Consider the following 20,959-nt stretch of genomic DNA (forward strand, 5'->3'; position numbering starts at 1 on the left):
TACCCTCCTGCACTCTTTGCATGTGTATGTGCATGTATATTTGCATTTTCAGAAAGCTTTTGATAAAGTCCCACATAAGAGGTTAGTGTGTAACATTAAAGCACATGGGATTGGGGGTAATATATTGGTATGGATTGAGAACTGGCTAGCAGACAAGAACAGAGAGTAGGAATTAACTGGTCTTTTTCAGAGTGGCAGCAGTGACTAGTGGGGTACCACAGGGATCAGTGCTTGGGCCCCAGCTGTTCACAATATATATCAATGATTTGGATGTGGGGACCAAATGTAATATTTCCAAGTTTACTGATGGCATGAAACTTGGTGGGAATGTAAGCGATGAGGAGGGTATTAAGAGGTTTCAAGGCGATTTAGACAGGTTGAGTGAGTGGTCAAATAGATGGCAGATGCAGCAAAACGTGAATAAGTGTGAAGTTATCCACTTCGGGAGGAAAAACAGAATAGCAGAGTATTATTTAAATGGTGATAGATTGAGAAACATGGATTTATGAAGACATCTGGGTGTCCTTGTACACCAATCACTGAAAGCAAGCATGCAGATGCAGCAAGCAGTTAGGAAGGCAAATGACATGTTGGCCTTCATTGCGAGAGGATTTGAGTACAGGAGCAAGGATGTCTTACTGCAGCTTTACAGGGCCTTGGTGAGACCACACCTGGAGTATTGTGCGCAGTTTTGGTCTCCTTACCTAAGAAAGGATATACTTGCCATCGAGGGAGTGCAGCAAAGGTTCACCAGACTGATTCCTGGGATGGCAGGATTATTGTATGAGGATAGATTGGGCTGGAATTTAGAAGTGTTATGTTCCTTCTGCCATGTCGCTTTGCTCACGAACACAGTTGCACGCTTATCTACTGGGGTGTGATTTGGCAAACAATATACTGCAGACGCAGAGACCAACATAAGATGAAGCACATGCTGTTTATTTACACAAGTAACAGAGCACTAGCACAATGTGTGCTTCTCCAACCAGACCCTATTCTAAACCAATGATTAACATTGTAGCCCATTCTACACAGCAATTGGATAATACACATGGTCAATCTGCTCACATTCTCTTAAAGGCATATTGCACCTCAGGTTACATCCCTCCCCCTTTATTCAAAAGTGCAATTTGCAATCTTTAAAATATTCAACTATTTACATAAATAAACTATTTACAAGTTCAGTCTCTCTGGAGGCTTCTTCAAACATGTAGAACATCGTAGTTCTACAACTTCAGATGGTTTATCCAATGCCTCCCTCTCAGGTATCATCTGTCCACTAGGCTCTCCAGTAGGAACCTGTAAGTTTGTCTCTTCGGCTCTCTCAGGCTCAACGGATCCGACAGGTACTTCCAAATCAAGGTGAGTTCCTTCCACATGTGCTGTGGACTCTAACGGGAATGTTTTCACCCTCTTTCAGGCCCAATCGCATGCAATCCCACTGCCCCTCCCCTCCAAGATCAACAATATGAAGGCCAACTGTCAGGCGGGTTCTCAAAATCAGTTTGTTGGGCAAAGCTAAATTCAACACGGTATGATCAGCCTCTTGTGTAAAAAAAAATTCTGGGTCCCTGTTAGTAATTCCGCTTTTTCTTCCAACGTATCTTCTTTTGATGGGTTTTCTTCTTGGCAGCGCTGACTTTAATCTCGGCCTTCTTTTCAATTTCTCTATTGGCCAGCCTAGGCTCGGGTATGAGCTCAACTTGAATGAACTCGGTGGTTGAGTTTTCCAACATTTCCTCAACTGTCAGCTCCTTTGAAAACTCAGGGGTCTCTATTTTTAAAGCTTCTTGGCTACCACGTAGTTGATTCTTCAGCTCTTCCATTTCTTCTTTATATTTGTTAGTTGTTTCCTGGAGAATTAAGTATTGCTGTGTTTTCTCAGCTAAGATATTCTTCATCTCGGTCAGAGACATGTTGAATTCTTTCTGTTCTTCCTCATATCTTTTTAATGGTACAAACTGGGATCTGAGGGAGTCTTGCAATATGCGTAAGTCCTTCAGTAGCCCTTCATTTTCTTTTTTGGAGGTTACTGACTTCAACTCGCACTCTCCTGAAGAATCACCTCTATAAGTTTTTTTGTTGAGTCTTTACATACTCCTTTTTCCAAACAGTAACATTTCCTGCTTCTGATTGAGATCTCAGTAATCTCTCAAGATTAATCTCTCTTAACTAGTTTCTTCTGAGGAGACTCGATCCTCTGCTTGCTATAACTATTAGGGGTAGGTTAACAGGCTGATTTTCCTACTGCACTGGAACCTTGCATATACCTCTTACTTGTATGTCATCACCAATATACGTCTTTAATTTAGCAACTGAATTTTCCAGATTTAGTGAGTGGCCTCATTCATTCAGATATTTGAACGTCTGTTCCCCTATAACTGTCGAGGATGCCCCTGTATCCACCTCCTTTCGGATAGGTTTTCCATTGGGCAGCATTTTCCCATTGGCGAGCAGGGGGCGGGGCCCGCTCACCGATGCATAAAAATGACGCGCGGTGACGTTGGGTGTGCATCCCGACGTCACCGCGTGTCATTTAGATTTTCAGTTCGGCGGGCGCGCAGCCAAGTAGGTGAAGAATCAACTACGTTGGCTGCACGCTGCCGAACTGTCAACGGCCACTTAAAGCCTTTAATAAAGTAATTAACCCATTTAATGGACCTGCCCGTCAACTTTAAGGTTGGCAGGCAGGCCGGGAGCCCAGGCGGGCTTCAGGGAAAACATGAAACCTCATCCACGGGCGGGATGAGGTTTCATGAGGAATTTAAAATATATATAAAATTTTTAAATAAAAGTAATTGATATGTCCCTGCTCATGTGACAGTGTCACATGAGAGGACATCAGAAATATTGTTTTCTCCTTTAATAAAGTTTTCAAGCGTGAGCCGAGCTCCCTGAGGCAGCTCTTTGCCTCGGGGAGATCTGTGCGCATGCGCGAGACAGCAACTCCTGGCTCAGGGAATCCCCCCCCATCCGCACAGGGAGCGCACAGAGCTTCCGGGCGGACGTCATTCTGGGAGGGCCAATTAAAATGGCGGTGCGCCCTCAATTGGGGGCACTGATTGGAAATCCACCCGCCCGCACCTGCACAACCCCCCCAACGGGAGGAAAATGCTGCCCATTGACTCCACTGTCACATAGATTGGCTCTGTTTTACCCATTTTTAAGCTGTGTAGCAAGTAAATATGTGACTCTGTTTCTTCTGATTCCTCTATCACGATTTCTACCTTTGTGTTTAATATTTTGTCTCAATCTGTCTTTACAATATTGCATAATGTGCCCATTACGATGACAGTAGAAACATTCGATTCTTTTAAATTGCTGTTTGCTTGCAGGCTGTCTGGTTCCATTTCTGCTGTTATTATTGTGGGTTTTCTCTGTTAAACTATTGCTTTTTGCTGGTCTGTTAATGGTGGTTGTTTCCCATCTTTCTGCGGAGCCCAGCATTTCTGCGCCATTTCTAACCGGTGCTTCCCTCCTGACATGATGGATAGCGCCATTTTGTGCTCTCTTGATTGCTTCTGAATCCCTAACTGTGCTCTCCATTGCGAGCACCAACTCCAGCGCCTTGCTGAAGTCTAAATTCGTTTCTGGCAACAATCTATTTTTAATGGCGTCTTCGTTAATCCCACATACTAATCGATCTCTTAACATATCGTTAACCAATGTCCCAAACTCACAGTGCTCTGTAAGTTGTTTCAAGGCTGCTACATAGCAAGCGACTGTCTCTCCGGGGTGCGACACCTTGAACTAAATTTAAAATGTTGCGTTGTTACCGAGGATTTCGGTTGAAAATGGCTTTTCACAAGATTTACCAACTCATCAAAGCTCTTGGAATCTGGGGTATTGGATGCCATTAGACTATGAATTAGGACATATGTTTTACTGCCATATGTCGATAAGAGGATCACTCGCCTCTTCTCCTCCCCCGATATGTCATTGGCCAAAATGAAGAACACGAGGTTGTCTGATCAAACGGTTCGATATGGCCAAACTGTGGTATACTGGAGGGAGATAACTTCAGCAACTACGGTGAGGGCTGTACTTACAATCGGCCTGCAAGGCCCGTCTGATTCACTTCAGTGGAATTTTCGCAGCTTTCCCTGGTGTCGTCAACTGGTCGTGTTTTGCCTCATCACCAGTTGTTATGTTCCTTCTGTAGGGTTGCTTTGCTCGCGAACACAGTTGTACACCTATCTACTGGTGAATGAGTTGGCAAACATACTGCAGACACAGAGACCAATATGAGATGAAGCACATGCTGTTTATTTATACAAGTAACAGTGCACAAACACAATCTGGGCTTCTCCAACCAGACCCTATTCTAAACTACTGATTAACATTGTAACCCACGCTACACAGCAATTGGGTAATACAGTCACATGGCCAATCTGCTCACATTTTCTTAAAGGTGTATTGCACCTCAGATTGCCACAAGAAGAATGAGAGGGGATTTCATTGAAATGTATAAAATTCTGACAGGTATGGACAGACTGGATGCAGGGATGATGTTTCCACTGGCTGGGGGGTGTCTAGAACAAGGGGTCACGATCTCAGGAAATGGGGTAGGCCATTTAGGACTGAGATGAGGAGAGACTTCTTCATTCAGGGGTGGTGAACCTGTGGAATTCTCTACCACAGAAGTTTGTGGAGGCCAAATTTCTGAATATGTTTAAGAAGGTAGATTTCTGGACTCTAAAGGTGTCAAGGGGTATGGGGAGAGAGTGGGAGTACGGTGTTGCAATAGAGGATCAGCCATGATCACATTGAATGGTGGAGGAAGCTCGAAGAGCTGAATGACCTACTCCTGCTCCTATTTTCTATGTTTCTACCAATCTCACATTTACATCTAATTACAGGTAAGGCTGTAAGGAAACCAAATGTGGTGCACCCACCTTGGCAGATCACATGAGGTCATTAACCCGCTTGCAGAATGCAGCCAAGTTTGAGAGACAACACCTTAGCTACTGACTTCATCTGCAATCTCTGTCCAGGCTTGCTTTGTCTGCAGGCCAGTAATTTTCTGCCCTCGGGGAAGATGACATCCCTCCTTGCAAAAGAGCCTAGAGAAGAGCCTGCAGGGAGGTATCATTGAACTGTCGGGCCACCCTGGATCATTCTTCGTCCATTCCTCATGCTGCCTTCTTCTTCAAGGCTTCAATATGTGTTACCTTTGAGGGTAGCTCGAATGGACAGACTGCTGACAGCCCTTTAATCAAGAGATATTGGATAGTGTGGGAAAGTGGCATTGAGGTAGCCATGACCTAATTGAATGGCAGAGCAGGCTCAATGGGCTGAATGGCCTACTCCTGCTTCTATGTTCCTAATTATGGTGCCAGCACTTCAGCAGTGTCATCTCACGCTGCCCACACTGCCTGAGCGGATGGTTAGTCTATCTCCCAGCAGTTAATTGACCGGCTCCAACTGAATGGGAGACCACCTGAGTGGCAGCAGCTCCCATTTCTGGTCCCGGCACTGGGACCTTGGGCCTTTCTGGAAAATTCATTTCTTAATGTCAGGGTACTAAGTTTTGGGGAAAGAATAGAACAAATTGGACTCTTTGGCCTTGAAGGAATCTGTATGAAAGAAAACGCTATAGGAGTAAATAATATATTTCAAATTAATCCACGCCAATAGACAAGAGAACATGACACAAAATATCTAAAGACAAGTGCAGGGCTGGCCCCAGTAAGCAATTCCTCAAAGAAAATAATTCATAATGGTCTTCTGGATCAAGTACTGGGATATTTGGAGTATTCAGCAGGTAACTGAATGCTCTGATAGGGATATGATGGGAGATTTATGGAATAATGTGCTAGGCTGGCCTAAATGGCCTTCATCATCTGTACTTATTCCTCTAATTTAAACATGGTCAGAGTTATTAACAGAAGGGTATGCATTGAAAAGTATTCATAGCAATAAAAAAGGGACTAGAAGAGATCAACATAAACAGGCAAACAGATTCTGACAGTAAACAATTGTGTAAATTAGGTGCTAGTAGGCAGAGCTTAATGTAGGCAATGGCGAGTCCTTTTTGGGAATGGCCGCTGAAGTGCCAATCAGGTCCTTAACTGGGCAGCAGCAGGACTTGCCCAGGTTCAAGGACCTAGGAGCAGCAGTGCCACCCACCAAGAGCTGCCAGCCACTCAGAGGCCAGCAGCTGTTCATTGCTTTGCAGCGCCACAGGGGAGGTGGTGGCTACTGTGGGTACTACACCCATCCAAGACACAGAATTGCCAAAAGGCCCAGGCATATGTAAGCGATGGTGGGGGTCACGGAGGGGTAGCAGGTTGGCAGCAAAAGTTGGGGGGGGGGGATGGGTCTCAGTGGGCTCCTGCTTCACAATGCCAGGTCCCTCGATGCCTTTGAACAATGGACCCACCAACACCACCAGCCCCCGGACACTGCCCCCCCCGGAGCCAACAAGCAACCTGACAGAATTTGCTATTTGGGCTTGCCACATGGTAAGTCCCTTGCCTGCAGCTGGATTAATAAGTGGCAACAGGATGAGGCCCTTAAATGGACACTATTTGCCAATTTAAGGGTCTCAATTGGTGGTGGGGCTGGAAGACTGTTCATGGGCCTTCCCACCTTGGATTTGATTGGTGCAGAAGCAGGAAAATGGTGGGATCCCCACTTTCCACCAAACTCACCATGGGGCAGGGCATTAAATTCCATGCAGTGAATCAGCGTCACGTTTTACATCTCTCCCAACTTTTGTTTCCATTGACTTCACTACAAATTGCACTTTGAAGTTAACAAAATTGACCTGGTATTTATTTCCAACAGAAAGACCACCTTGACCAAAAGCTGTATAACACAAGGGTTTGGGGACCCACCTGTGATGCATTAGATCATATTACTGATATCTGGAAGCTGCCTGAACTAAAAGTTGGAGATTGGCTGCTCATTCAAAACACAGGAGCATACACTCTTACTACCTTAATCACTTTCAATGGCTTTCATTGTAATATCCAAGAAGGCCTGTAAGGAAAAGAATGTTTCCCGCCCTCAAAATGTGACAATGAATATTGTGTTATATTTTATCGCAGTTATCTATTGCACACCTTTGCATGGTCATGTTTACATATTCATGAATTTAATCTCTAACATTTCCCACAAAGGGAAACTCTCCAGAAGATAAGGGAAGGAAACGAATCTCCTGTGGAAGAACAGAACCATATAGATGCTCAATGACTGAGACAGTGCTTGGATATCCCTTTTCATCAATAAAATGGTGAAAACAATTCTGATTTCTCCAGGATCTGCCAAGATTAGTTTTGACTTGTTCCCTTTTGTTTTGCTATTATGGATTAAATTACTAAAAATCAATGTTTAGTGCAGTGGAACTTGTTTATCAACTTTATTTAACATTTCGCAACCTTTCACTTCCCAATGATTTATTATGCAGCTGAGTGGGAAAAAGTAGTTCTAAAAATGTTTTTTTTTTTAATTTGCCTGGAGCACTTTTTTAATGTTTGATACATGTTTTAGTAGAATGTGATCATAGAGTAATGGGTAAGTGATTATTTTAATTATAAAGAACTTAATCACTGGCTTTGACTAGATCTTTATAATTTTATGATTCATCATTATTTAAAGAAATGCTTTAGAAATAAATTTATTTCAGCTAAGATCACTACAATAATAATGTTTGCTTTTGAAACTTGATGGTACTTTTGTCAATGGCACGAACCTTTGCAGTTGCTGTTCCCTGCTGTGGATGACACATCAGTCATAATCCAAAGTAAGATGTGACTGTCAACCAATTGACTGACTCCAGTAACAATTCAGAGGATTCAATGTATTCATAATGTAATACAGGACCTTATGTCTTTAATGACAAGCATTCTGCTTCTGCTTTTTACATATTAAAATGTTGTAGCCTTTGCTAAAATAAATAGGTGTTTGTGTGTGTGTGTTCCTTGCTGCCTCTCATAATTAAGAATGCTTTATGAGATGGATTCTAATACTAGTACATGTTTTAGCCCCAGTAAAAGAAAACGCACCTTGGTACTGCCCTGTGAGGAAAGATAATGGTGTTAGGTTTTTACCATTCCCGGTAGCTTTGCTCATCCATTCTTATCTTTGCAGGTATATACTGAAATATTTTTCAAGCACATTCCATCCCCCCTGGAAATAGTGAGATTCATGGACAGTCAAGAAGAGCTTCAACTGAAATCAGATCAAGACCCACAGAATTACATGTCACAAAACTATAATAAATTTCATAATATTATTGTGGTTTATTGGAAAGTAGGTTGATAGGTATATGAGTGTAGATGGTTCTGTCTATGTGATTAAATTAAATTAGAGTCAGATAGGCTGCATGCTTGAAATTATCAAAAGAAGTTAGGGGGGTAAAAGGCATTTGAAACGCTAATGAGTAAACATGAATGAGGGCTTAACATGGAGGGTGTAAAGGAAATTTGCATTTTTAGATAAGTGAAGGAATTGTTTGGATTTCAAAGGAACGATAGGATATTTACAATTAACAAGATAAATAGGATAAGGTTATTATGGTTATTTTTCCCAAAAGTCACTGACCATATTGGCAACATGAAAGATTTTTATAGTATGGGAAAAGTACATTTCCAAAAACATATGGAACAATTGAATTTACAGATTAAAGAGAGAAGCATATAAAAAGAAGGAAAGAAGGTCATGTTGTGGGGCCATGTAAGATCTAACAGGAGTGTGTGAAACAGCCTTGAAGAAGCCTCCAGCCATGTTTACAAAAGTCTGCTGTATCCTGTAACTAAAATTGGAGAAAAGCCTTTGGAATTCCACTGTCGAGTGGGCGTTGTTGTAACTTGCTGGCTTGCTTTTTAAATTTAAAAGCTATTTTGGACTGTTGCCTTAAAAGGGGTGTGTAGTTGGAAGTTAGGTTAATTAAGAATTCTAGGATTTGTTGTAGTATTATGTAACTGTAATCTTGTGCTTGAAATCTTTTCTTTTGTTAATAAATATTTTAATTTCATTTTTAAAATTTCTAAAAGCTTAGTGGACTCATTACTTATGAATTCAATGCACACATCTCATAATAAATACAATTGCAAAACCGTTGTGATAGTATGCCCAAGTTTCCCTTGTGGGTTTGGTCCGCCTGGCATACATCACCTGCCACGTTTTAACATACAGAATAGTTACAGCGCTGAAGCAGGCCATTTGTCCCATCATGTCAGCACTGGCTTTCTGAATGAGCAATTCACTGGGTGCCAATCTCCTGCCCTCCCCTTGTAACCCTGCACGTTCTTCATTTTTTAGATAAATGTCTAATTCCCTTTTGAGCACCTCAATTGAACCTGCCTCCACCACACACTCAGACAGTACTTCCAGACCTTAACCACCTGCTGCATGAAAAAGATTTTCTTTGTGTTGGTTTTGCTTCTTTTACCAATCACTTTAAATCTGTGCCCTTTCATTCTTGATCCTTTCACAAGTGGGAAAGGTTTCTCCCAGTCTACTCTGCCCAACTCCATAATGATTTTGAATACCTCTATCAAATCTCCTCTCAGCCTTCTTTTCTCCATGGAAAACAGTCCCAACTTCTTCAATCTATCTTCATAACTGAAGCTCCTCATCCCTCAAACCATCCTTCCGAATCTTTCCTGCACTTTCTCCAATGCCTTCACATCCTTCCTGAAGTGTGGCACTCAGAACTGGACGCAATATTCCAGCTGAGGCCGAACAAGTCCTATACAATTTCAACATAAGCTCCTTGCTCTCCTACTCTATGGGCTGCATCTTCTAGTCAGCGGTGGGGGGAGGGGGGGGTGGGGAGGTGGCGGGATGAGGTTTCATAAGGGTATTAAAATTTTTATAAAATGTTTAAATAAAAGAAAAATTCATGTCCCAATTCATGTGACAGTGGTACATGAGTGGACGTGTCAGTAATTTTTTTCCCTTCTTTATTGAAACTTTCAAACCTAAGCCGATCTCCCTGAGGCAGCACTTTGCCTCAGGGAGATCTGTGTGCTCTTTAGCGTGCATGTGTGAAAGAGCGCACTCCTGGCTCAGGGAATCTCCCCTGCCCCCGTCCGCACAGGGAACGCATAGTGCTTCCTGGTGGACGTCACTCTGGGCGGGCCTTAATTGGTCTGTTGACATAAAATGGCGGTGCACCCCCAGTCGCCTGCTCCCACGCAACCCCCCCCCCCCCCCCCCCCCCCCCATGCCCCCGATGGGGGGAGATCCTACCCTATGTTCTTATCAATGAAGCTTGGGATACTGTATGATATATTAATTGCTCTCTCAATCTGTCCTGCCGCCTTCACTGATCCAAGCACATATACACCTATATCCCTGTGCTCCTGCATCCCCATTTAGAGGTGTACCCTTTATTTTATATTGTTTCTCCAAGTTCTTCCAACAAAATGAATCACTTCACATTTCTCTTCATTGAACTTCATCTGCCACCTATCCGGACATTCTACCAACTTGTCTATGTCCTTTTGAAGTTTCTATGCTATCGTCCTCAAAGCTCACAATGCTTTCAAGTTGTGTATCATCTGCAACCTTTGAAATTGTCCCCTATACATGAAGGTCTAGGTCATTATGGAAATCAGGAAAAGAAAGGAGCCCAACACTGACCCCTGGGTAATTCCACTACAAACATTCCCCCAGCCTGAAAAAACATCCATTCACCACTACTGTCTGTTTCAGCCAATTCCCTATCCATTTTGCTACTATCCCTTTTATTACTGTTCTGAGATTGGTCCTTCTACCTTAGAGTCTGGGCATGAAGCTCCTTTAGTTGACAGACCAAAGACATACCCTGGTATCTACTTAACACTTGTTTATCAGTACTACATCTAAACAGATTACAGAGTAAGCGGGTTGCTCCTAGGCATGATTCCAACAACTCTCGAGAGTCGAAGACATGACTGACTGATGTCAGTGGCACATCATCATCTACTTCATACATTTGCATATCCCATCTGTTAACCCTTTATACTACAATTCCCTGAGATATAACTTTGCTCACAAGTCAGTTGTGTGGCACTGTATCAAATATCTTTTGGAAGACAATGTACAACCACATCGACTGCATTGCCCTCATTAACCCTCTCACTGTTACCTCTTCAAGAAAAAACAGCAAGTTAGTTAAACATGATTTTCCCATAAGAAATCCATGCTGGCTTTCTTTAATTAACCTGCATTTATCCATGTGACTATTAATTTTGTCCCAAACTATTGTTTCTAGAAGTCCACAACACCAAAGTTAAATTGACTGGCCTGTAGTTGCTGGGCTTATCTTTACACCCTTTTTTGAACAAGAGTGCAACATTTGCAATTCTCCAGTCCTCTGGCACCACCCCTGAGTCTATGGGTGACTAGAAAATCATGGCCACCGCAATTTCCACTTTCACTTTCCTCTGTATCCTTGGGTCCATTTCATCCGGTCCTGGTGTCTTATCAATTTAAAGTACAGAAAGCCTATTCAATACCCCCTTCTTAGCAAGTTCAGACCAGTGTCTGAAATACCTCCTTTTTCACCATGACCTGAGCAGAACATTCTTCCTTGGTAAAGACGTATGTAAAGCATTAATTTAATAACTCAGCTATGCCCTTTGCTTCCATGCCCTACTCCCCCTTTTCCCACCCCTTTAATATTTATATGCCGAAAGAGGGCTTTGGGATTCCCTCTCATATTAGCTGCCAGTCTCTTTTCACATTCCCTCTTTGCTTCTCTTATTTGTTTTTCACCTCTCCTCTGAACTTTCTATATTCAGCCTGGTTCTCAATTCTGTTTTCTACCTGACATCTGTTATAAGACCACATTTTTTTCTTTATCTTAGTATCCATCTCTTTCATAATGCAGGGAGATCTGGCTTTCTTTGCCCTACCTTTCCCTTTCAAAGGAATATACCTTGACTGTGCCCAAAATACCTTTTCTTTGAAGGCAGCCCACTGTTCAGCTACCATTTTTCCATCGAATCACTGATTTCAATTTATTTGGCCCAGATCTGTTCTTACCCCACTGAAGCTGCCTTTTGCCCAGTTAATTATTCTTATTCAGGATTGTTTTTTGTCCTTTTCCATAGTCTATCTAAACCTTATGAAACAATGATTACTGTCCCCCAAATGTTCTCCTCCTGACACTTAATCCACTTGGCCCACATCATTGCCAAGAACCAGGTCAAGCAGGTTAATCAATACTCCTACCCCTCCTCTTTTTCTTCCTTTCCTACCTTTCCTGAACATCTTATATCCAGGAATATTTAACACCCAGTCCTGACCCTCTTTCAGCTAGATCTCTGTTATAGCCACAATATTGTATTTCCACATGGTAATCTGTGCCTGTAACTCACCAATCTCCGTGCATTCACATTCCAGCACAGTAGCCTTGGTTTAAAATTTATTATTTCTTCCCTTACTCTGACCCCACTTATTAACTTACTATTCCTCATTCTAGTGCTATCTCTATCTCCCAGTATTCTATGCTCCATGGTATTCCTCTCTGATATTATCTCTTGGTTCCCACACCCCTGCTAAGTTGGTTTAAACATTCCCCAACAACACTAGCAAAACACCCCACAAGGAACTCAGTCCTGGCTCTGTTTAGGTGTAATCCATCCAGCCTTTAAAGATCCTATCTCTCCCCGAGCCCATCTCAATGTCCCAATAATCTAAAACCCTCCCTCTTGAACCATCTTTCCAGCCATGCATTCATTTGCTTTATCTTCCTATTTCTGCACTCACTCTGTGGTGCTGGGAGTAATCGGGAGATTACTACTTTTGAGGTCCTGCTTGCTAATTTCCCACCTAGCTCCCTAAATTCTGGCTGCAGGGTCATATCCCTCTTTCTGCCTATGTCACTCATACCTATGAGCACTATGACTGCTGGCTGTTCACCCTTCTCCCAAATGGTGCTCTGCAGCCGCACAGTGACATCCTTGATCCTGGCATCAGGCAGGCAGCACACCATCCTGAATTCAGGTCTGCAGCCACAGAAATCTAATCCTTTATCAAGTAACCTATCACTATTGCTCTTCCAGTCTCCCTAGTGTCCCCCTGTACAGCTGAGTTACCTGTGGTGCCATGGACTTGGCTCTGGCTGCAGTCCCCAGATGAACCATCACTTTCATCAGTATTCAGAGCTGAATACTGGTTGGAGAATGGGGTGCACTCAGGGGGCTCCTGTACTACCTGTCTATTCCATGTTGACTGCCTAATGATCACCCATTCCCTCTATTCCTGCATACTCAGAAGCTGCAGGGTGACCACATTTATAAATGTGCTATTCATGAAGCTCTTAACCTCATGGATGCACATGCTGCTGCTCAAGTTCTGAGCCCGGAGCACAAGCTGCTGCAGCTGATGACATTTCCTGCACAAATGGTTATTCAGGACATTGGAAGCATCCTGGAATTCCCTTATAGTACAGGATGTACATTCTAGAGATCAGAGCAGCCCTGCACAATATATATTGATTTGCTGCCAGAAAACAGAAGGACATGGTGGTCACTTGGACAAATGGGGATTAATTAAGGAAGGCCACCATGGATTTGTTAGGGGCAAATAATGTTTAACTAAGTTCCTTGAGTTTTTGAAGAGGTAACAAACAGGGTTGATGGAGGTTATGCAGTTGATGTGGTGTACGTGAACTTTCAAAAGACATTTGATAAAGTGCCACATAACAGCTTGTCAGCAAAGTTAGAGCCCAAGGAATAAAAAGGATAATAGCAGCATGGATACAAAATTGGCTGATAACAGGAAATAGCAATGGTGAACGGATGTTTTTCAGACTAGAGGAAGATATACAGTGGGGTTCACCACGGGGTCAGTGTTAGGACAATATGGACAAATGACCCTGTGAAAATTTATTTTCTGGTCCCTGTGTTCTATTTCCAAGTCATGTCAAGGACACACAATTATAGCTTCCATCCTCAAAAGCAAGCTTTCACCTGACAGGCCTACCAGCTCCTCTGACTTCCTTGTCAAAATCCAGCACCACTCCCTTGTAAATCCAAAATGTTTGCTCAACTCCTCCAATAACCCATAACATGGTACATCCACTAACTCTGCACTCGCAAAAAAAAATGAAAAGCATCTCGCCTGAAGGTTGCATGGTTCACTCTTGAAATAGACTTCATAATGATTGTCCTGTGCAGCTGAATGCATGTTCTGCTGGGAGTGATTAAGAGTGTTAACAGCATCTGAGCAGTTCAAAATGACAGGTTGTATGCCTAATCAGCTTTAGAGACTGTTTGATGTCCTGATCCATCCACTCTGCATGCTTCCTACATGCAACTGGGCTGCCGCGTTAGCGGCAGAAGTGATCAGAAGCGTTCTGGCAACATCTTTAGAGTTTTGGGCTTCTGTAGCTCCTACACCAGGAATACCACAGAGCTTAATTTTGTGGTTCTATATTGCAAAGTTTCAAGATTTAGCCATAAATAGAATAACAAAGTATTATATTAATATAAGGACAGAATGTAGGAAATTATAGTGGAGACTGAATTGTATCTGTAGGCACCAGTCCAATTAACCCATAAGACCATAAGACATAGGAGCAGAAATTAGGCCAATCGGCCCATCGAGTCTGCTCCGCCATTCAATCATGGCTGATAAGTTTCTCAACCCCATTCTCCCGCCTTCGCCCCGTAACCTTTGATCCCCTTACCAATCAAGAACCTATCTATCTTGGTCTTAAATACACTCAATGACCTGGCCTCCACAGCCTTCTGTGGCAATGAATTCCATAGATTCACCACTCTCTGGCTAAAGAAGTTTCTAAAAGGTCTTCCCTTTACTCTGAGGCTGTGCCCTCGGGTCCTAGTCTCCCCTACTAATGGAAACATCTTCCCCACGTCCACTCTATCCAAGCCTTTCAGTATTCTGTAAGTTTCAATCAGAACTCCCCTCATCCTTCTAAACTCCATCAAGTATAGACCCAGAGTCCTCAAATGTTCCTCATATGTTAAGCCTTTCATTCCTGGGATCATTCTCATGAAACCTCCTCTGGACCCTCTCCAGGGCCAGAATATCCTTCCTGAGATACGGGGCCCAAAATTGCTCACAATATTCTACATGTTGTCTGACCAGAGCCTTATAAAGCCTCAGCAGCACATCCCTGCTTTTATATTCTAGTCCTCTCGAAATAAATGCCAACATTGCATTTGCCTTCCTAACTACCGACTCAACCTGCAAGTTAATCTTAAGAGAATCCTGGACTAGGACTCCCAAGTCCCTTTGCACTCCAGATTTCTGAATTCTCTACCCATTTAGAAAATAGTCCATGCCTCTATTCTTCCTACCAAAGTGCATGACCTCACACTTCCCCACGTTGTATTCCATCTGCCACTTCTTTGCCCATTCTCCTAACCTGTCCAAATCCTTCTGCAGCCTCCCCACCTCCTCAATACTACCTGTCCCTCCACTTATCTTTGTACCATCTGCAAACTTAGCCAGGATGTCCTCAGTTCCTTCATCTAGATCATTAATGTATAAAGTAAAAAGTTGTGGTCCCAACACTGACCCCTGCGGAACTCCACTAGTCACCGGCCGCCATCCTGAGAAGGACCCTCTTATCCCCACTCTCTGCCTCCTGCCAGACAGCCAATCTTCTATCCATGCTAATACCTTGCCTCTAACGCCATGGGCTCTTATCTTACTGAGCAGGCTCCTGTGCGGCACCTTGTCAAAGCCCTTCTGGAAGTCCAAGTAGATAACATCCATTGGCTCTCCTTTGTCTAACCTACTCGTTACCTCCTCAAAGAATTCTAACAGATTTGTCAGGCATGACCTCCCCTTGATGAAACCATGCAGACTTTGCCCTATTTTACCATGCACTTCCAAGTATTCTGAAATCTCATCCTTAATAATGGACTCTAAAATCTTACCAACGACCGATGTCAGGCTAATCGGCCTGTAATTTCCCGCCTTTTGCCTCACTCCCTTCTTAAACAGGGGGGGTTACATTAGCGATTTTCCAGTCATCTGGGACCCTCCCTGACTCCAGTGATTCCTGAAAGATCACCACTAACGCCTCCACTATCTCTTCAGCTATCTCCTTCAGAACTCTGGGGTGTAATCCATCTGGTCCAGGTGATTTATCCACCTTCAGACCTTTCAGTTTTCCTAGCACCTTCTCCTTGGTAATGGCCACCAAACTCACCTCTGCCCCCCCCGACTCTCTTGAACTTTGGGGATGTCACTCGTGTCTTCCACTGTGAAGACTGACGCAAAGTACCTATTCATTTCCTCCTCCATTTCTTTGTTCCCCACTACTACTTGTCCAGCGTCATTTTCCAGCGGCCCAATGTCCACTTTTGCCTCTCTCTTACCCTTTATATATCTAAAAAACTCTTGCAATCTTCTTTTATATTATTGGCTAGTTTACCCTCATATTTAATCTTCTCCCTCCTTATTTCTTTTTTAGTTGTCCTCTGTTAGTCTTTGTAGGCTTCCCAATCCCCTGGTTTCCCACTGCTCTTCGCCGCATTGTATGCTTTCTCTTTAGCTTTTATGCTGTCCCTGACTTCCCTTGTCAGCCATGGTTGCCTCGTCCTCCCTTTAGTATGCTTCTTCTTCCTAGGGATGAATTTTTGCTGTGTCTCCCAAATTACTCCCAGAAACTCCTGCCATTGCTGTTCCACTATCTTTCCTGCTAGGCTCATCTCCCTGTCAATTCTGGCCAGCATCTCCCTCATCCATCTGTAGTTGCCTTTATTCAACTGTAATACCGTTACATCTGATTCCAGCTTTTTCCTCTCAAATTGCAGGGTAAATTCTATCATATTATGGTCACTTCCTCCTAAGGGTTCCTTCACCTTCAGCTCCCTTATCAAATCTGCCTCATTACACATCACTAAATCTAGAATTGCTTGTTCCCAAGTGGGCTCCACCACAAGCTGCTCCAAAAACATTCCACAAATTCCTTTTCTTGGGATCCACTACCAAACTGATTTTCCCAGTCTACCTGCATATTGAAATTCCCCATGATCACTGTAACCTTGCCTTTCTTACACACCTTTTCTATCTCCTGGTGCATCTTGTGCCCCACATCCTGACTACTGTTCGAAGGCCTGTACATAACTCCCATTATGGTTTTTTCACCTTTGCTGTTCCTCAACTCTACCCACACAGATTCTACATCATTTGACCCTACATCATTTCTTGCTATCGATTTAATTTAATTTCTTACTAAAAAAGCAACCCCATCCCTTCTGCCAACCTGCCTATCTTTTCGATAGGATGTATATCCTTGGATATTTAGCTCCCAGTCCTGATCTCCTTGCAGCCATGTCTCCGTAATGCCCACCACATCATACCTGCCAATTTCAATCTGCGCCACAAGCTCATTTACCTTACTTCGTATACTGTGTGCATTCAGATACAACACTTTCAGTCCTGTATTTCCCGTCCCCTTTCTCATTGTCATCCCTTTATCTGATGTGCTTGAAGTTAGATTCCTAGCCCTTTCCAAACACTCTGTCCTATTTTGTGCTCTGGAGACTTTAATAGCCTCTCCTGGGCTCTCCATTCTTTTCGGTTTTTTCATAATTTTCCATGAAGTTGAATCCACCCACCCCCACACGCTAACCTGCTGCTTTGTTTCCCATTAGTCATGCTTCTTGGAGTTTTACCCTTCCCCCCCCCCCCCCACTTTCTAGTTTAAAGTCCTGTTGACCACCCTATTTACCCTTTTCGCTAGAACATTGGTCCCAGATCGGTTCAGGTGGAGAACGTCCCTACCGCCTATGTCCCTTGTACCTGAAGACCAGACCTGGTCTTGATGCTGTATGCAACAGTAGGTCAACATGAGCATTTATTAGCGAGATAAAAATAAATATAACATAGTCATTTAAATAAAAGGAGAAATTAAATGCTCAGCTTCAGCGACATATTAAAGTTAATAAAACTCATCTAATTTCCTGCATGTACAAACAGAAAGATTGTCTTGACCAACAGCTGTACAACACGAGTGTTTGGGGACCCACCTGTACTGAAACAAATCATATTAATGATCACTGAAAGTTATCTGAACTGGAGAATGGAGGCTGGCTGATCTTCAACAAGATGCAACCTTATACTGCCAAATTGTCATCTAATCTCAATGGCTTTCATAGAGCTCAGTTATGTTTTTTTTATTAATTTACAGGATGCGGGCATCACTACCAAGGCCAGCATTTATTGGCAGTCCTTCATTTCCCGTATGAAGGTGGTGGTGAGCTGCCTTCCTGAACGCCTGCAATCAATGTGGTGATTGTACTCCCACACTGTGCTCTTCGGTAGGGATCTGCAGGATTTTGAGCCAGCAACACTGAAGTAATATTGACATATTTCCAAATCAGGATGGTGTATGACCTGGAACTTGAACGTGGTGGTGATCTAATCCACCTACTGCCTTATCCTGTTAGGCATTAAAGGTTACAGGTTTGGAAGGTATTTTTAAAGGAACCTTGGAGAGTTGCTTTCATGCAGCCACTATGCACCAGTAGTACAGGGAGTCAATGTTTAAGATGCTGGATGGGGTACCATTCAAATGTTCTGTTTTGTCCCAGATGATGTCAGACTTCTTGAATGTTGTTGGATCTGCACTCATTCAGGTAACTGAACAGAATTCCATCACACTCCCGATTTGTAGATGGTGGGCAGGCCTTGGGGAGTCAGGAAGTGAATAACGTTCCTCAGAATACCCAGTCCCTGACCTGCTTTTGTAAACACTGTATTTATGTAGCTGGCCCAGTTAAGTTTCTGGTCAATGGCAACCACCAGGAAGTTGATGGTGGGGGACTCATTGATGGTAATGTCATTTAATATCAAAGGGTATGGTTAGACTCTCTTATTGCAAATGGCCATTGTCTGGCACTTGTCTGGCACAAATGTGACTGGCCACTTATCAGATCTACCCTGAGGGTTGTTCAGGTCTTGCTGCATATGGGCATGGACTACTTCAGTATCTGAGGAGTTTCAAATGGTGCTGAACAATGTACAATCATCATTGAGCATCTCCACTTCTAACCTTATGATGGTTTGAAGGTCACTGATGAAGCAGCTGAAAATGGTTGAGCCTAGGATGCTATCCTGAGGAGCTCCTGCAGTTGTGCCCTGGGGTTGAGATGATTGGCCTCCAACAACCATCTTACTTTGTGCTTGGTTTGATTCCAGTCAATAGAAAGTTTGCCTCTTGATTCCCATTGACTTCAATTTTGCTAGGGCTCCTTGGTGTCACATTCTGACAAATGCTGCCTTGATGTCAAGGGTAGACATACCTGCCTCACCACTGAAATCCAGCTCTTTTGAGCTCAGTGGGATATATATTCCATTGGGAATGTAAGATTCTACAAGAAAGATGAGCCATCCTTGCCTAACTTAGGCAGTTAAGGGCAAATTGAAAGGAAAAGCATACAATGTTGCAAAGATTAGTGATAGATCAGAAGATTCAGAAAATTTTAGAACCCAGCAAAAGGTGAACAAAAAAGAAATAAAGAGGAAGAAACTAGAAGATGAGAGTAAACCAGCAAGAAATATAAAAACAGACAGTAAGAACTTCTGCATGTACATAAAAAAGAAGAGAATAACTAAAGTTAAGGTGGCCCATCAGAGGACGAGACTGGGGAAGTAATAATAGGAAATGAGGAAATGGCAGAGACTTTGAACAAAAATTTTGTATCTGGCTTCAAGTTAGAAGACAGCAAAAGCATCCTATACTAGTAAAAAAATCAGGGGACAAAAGGGAGGGAGGAATAATCACTATCACTAGAGAAATCATACTAGGGAAACTAATGGGGTGAAAGGCTGACAAGTCCCTGGTACCTGGTTGGCAAATTTATCAGAAATAATTGTTTGGTAATACAGAACTTGAGTATTGCTGAGAAAAGAGACATGTCTAAACTTTTTGTCCTGTAATCATCAGGACACTCACAAGAATACCAATATAAGGGGGAAAACAACAATTCATGCTGTATGTGAAGAGAGTGCTGATTGGTTGGCAAGTGGCATTGCCATGGAGAATGCACCACTGTTGGTGACTGACAGTTAACTGCCAAGCATTGTTTAAAATTTAAACCAGGCAGATTGACCCTGATTGGTCATGGCATTGCCCCGAGGAATGAGTCAGTGAACGGCTGTCACTTATTTTGTTTAGCTGTAACAGGCACAATGTAGTACATGTTCTTTCTGTCTGCAAAGAACAGGGCCCTGTGTATTATTATATGTAGTTTCCAGTACACACAAATGCACCACACTGCAAGCCCAACTGACAATCTTAAATTGGTTGTCAGCGTAAATCTTAGCACACTGAGGATCATTTAGCAAATGCTACCCAATCGTGGAATCACATCTAATGTTGTACACTGTGTTTTGAGTTTTGCATGCACGAGCTGGTTGGGTACAGTCTGTACCCTGCCCGTTGTGGACAGCAGCTGGAGTCTGCTGTTTGATATGATCTGCCAGTCTTTGGGATCTACGGCCTATATACCTAGCATCACACGGGCACTGAAATTCATATACCACATTACTCATTTGTAATTCATATACCACATTACTCATTTGTGTGATAGGCAGAGTGTCTTTTTGGCTTGACAGCAGCATCTTGTTAGTAGTGAATACCACTTGTGTTGCTCCTGCATAATAGCAATGTGAAACAGCTAACTTTACCTGTTGCTCAAATTTTTGAGATACTTTGCCCTTCCAGGGTAATCTGAGGTATACTGGACACTTTTGAGGGCCGAAAGTAACAGCCTTAGGCCTGTTAGTGAGTTTGCGTGATGTACAGTGCGAAATGATTTGACCAGGGTAGCCATTATCCTGCAGAATGCCTTTGATGCACTATAAGATTGGTCTTATCTGCAACCTTGTAAATAGGGCCTGAGCCATTTGCTCACCATGCAAGCTTGATGCTGAAATAGGGCACACACAAATATAAACAGGAAAGCAAATTATAAGGAGGACACAAAAGGCAAACTTTTTGACCTGGGTTCAGGCCCCCAATACCAGGTGCACTTCT

General features: G+C 43.0%; 1 protein-coding gene and 1 pseudogene across 1 annotated transcript in view; one reads left to right on the forward strand and one right to left on the reverse strand.

Moving 5' to 3' along the window:
* LOC144674280 (ornithine decarboxylase-like) overlaps positions 1-7,197 on the forward strand; it is a 105,699-nt pseudogene extending 98,502 nt beyond the window's left edge.
* The window catches only part of LOC144678950 (apoptosis regulator Bcl-2-like), a 301,946-nt gene continuing 286,000 nt past the window's right edge, over positions 5,014-20,959 (reverse strand). The window contains exon 3 of the transcript XR_013576220.1: positions 5,014-5,023. The gene's annotated coding sequence lies outside the window, so the exon portion shown is untranslated. The remainder of the gene's footprint in view (positions 5,024-20,959) is intronic.

Source organism: Cetorhinus maximus, chromosome 3 (genome assembly GCF_964194155.1).
Source record: "Cetorhinus maximus chromosome 3, sCetMax3.hap1.1, whole genome shotgun sequence".
NCBI lineage: Eukaryota > Metazoa > Chordata > Chondrichthyes > Lamniformes > Cetorhinidae > Cetorhinus > Cetorhinus maximus.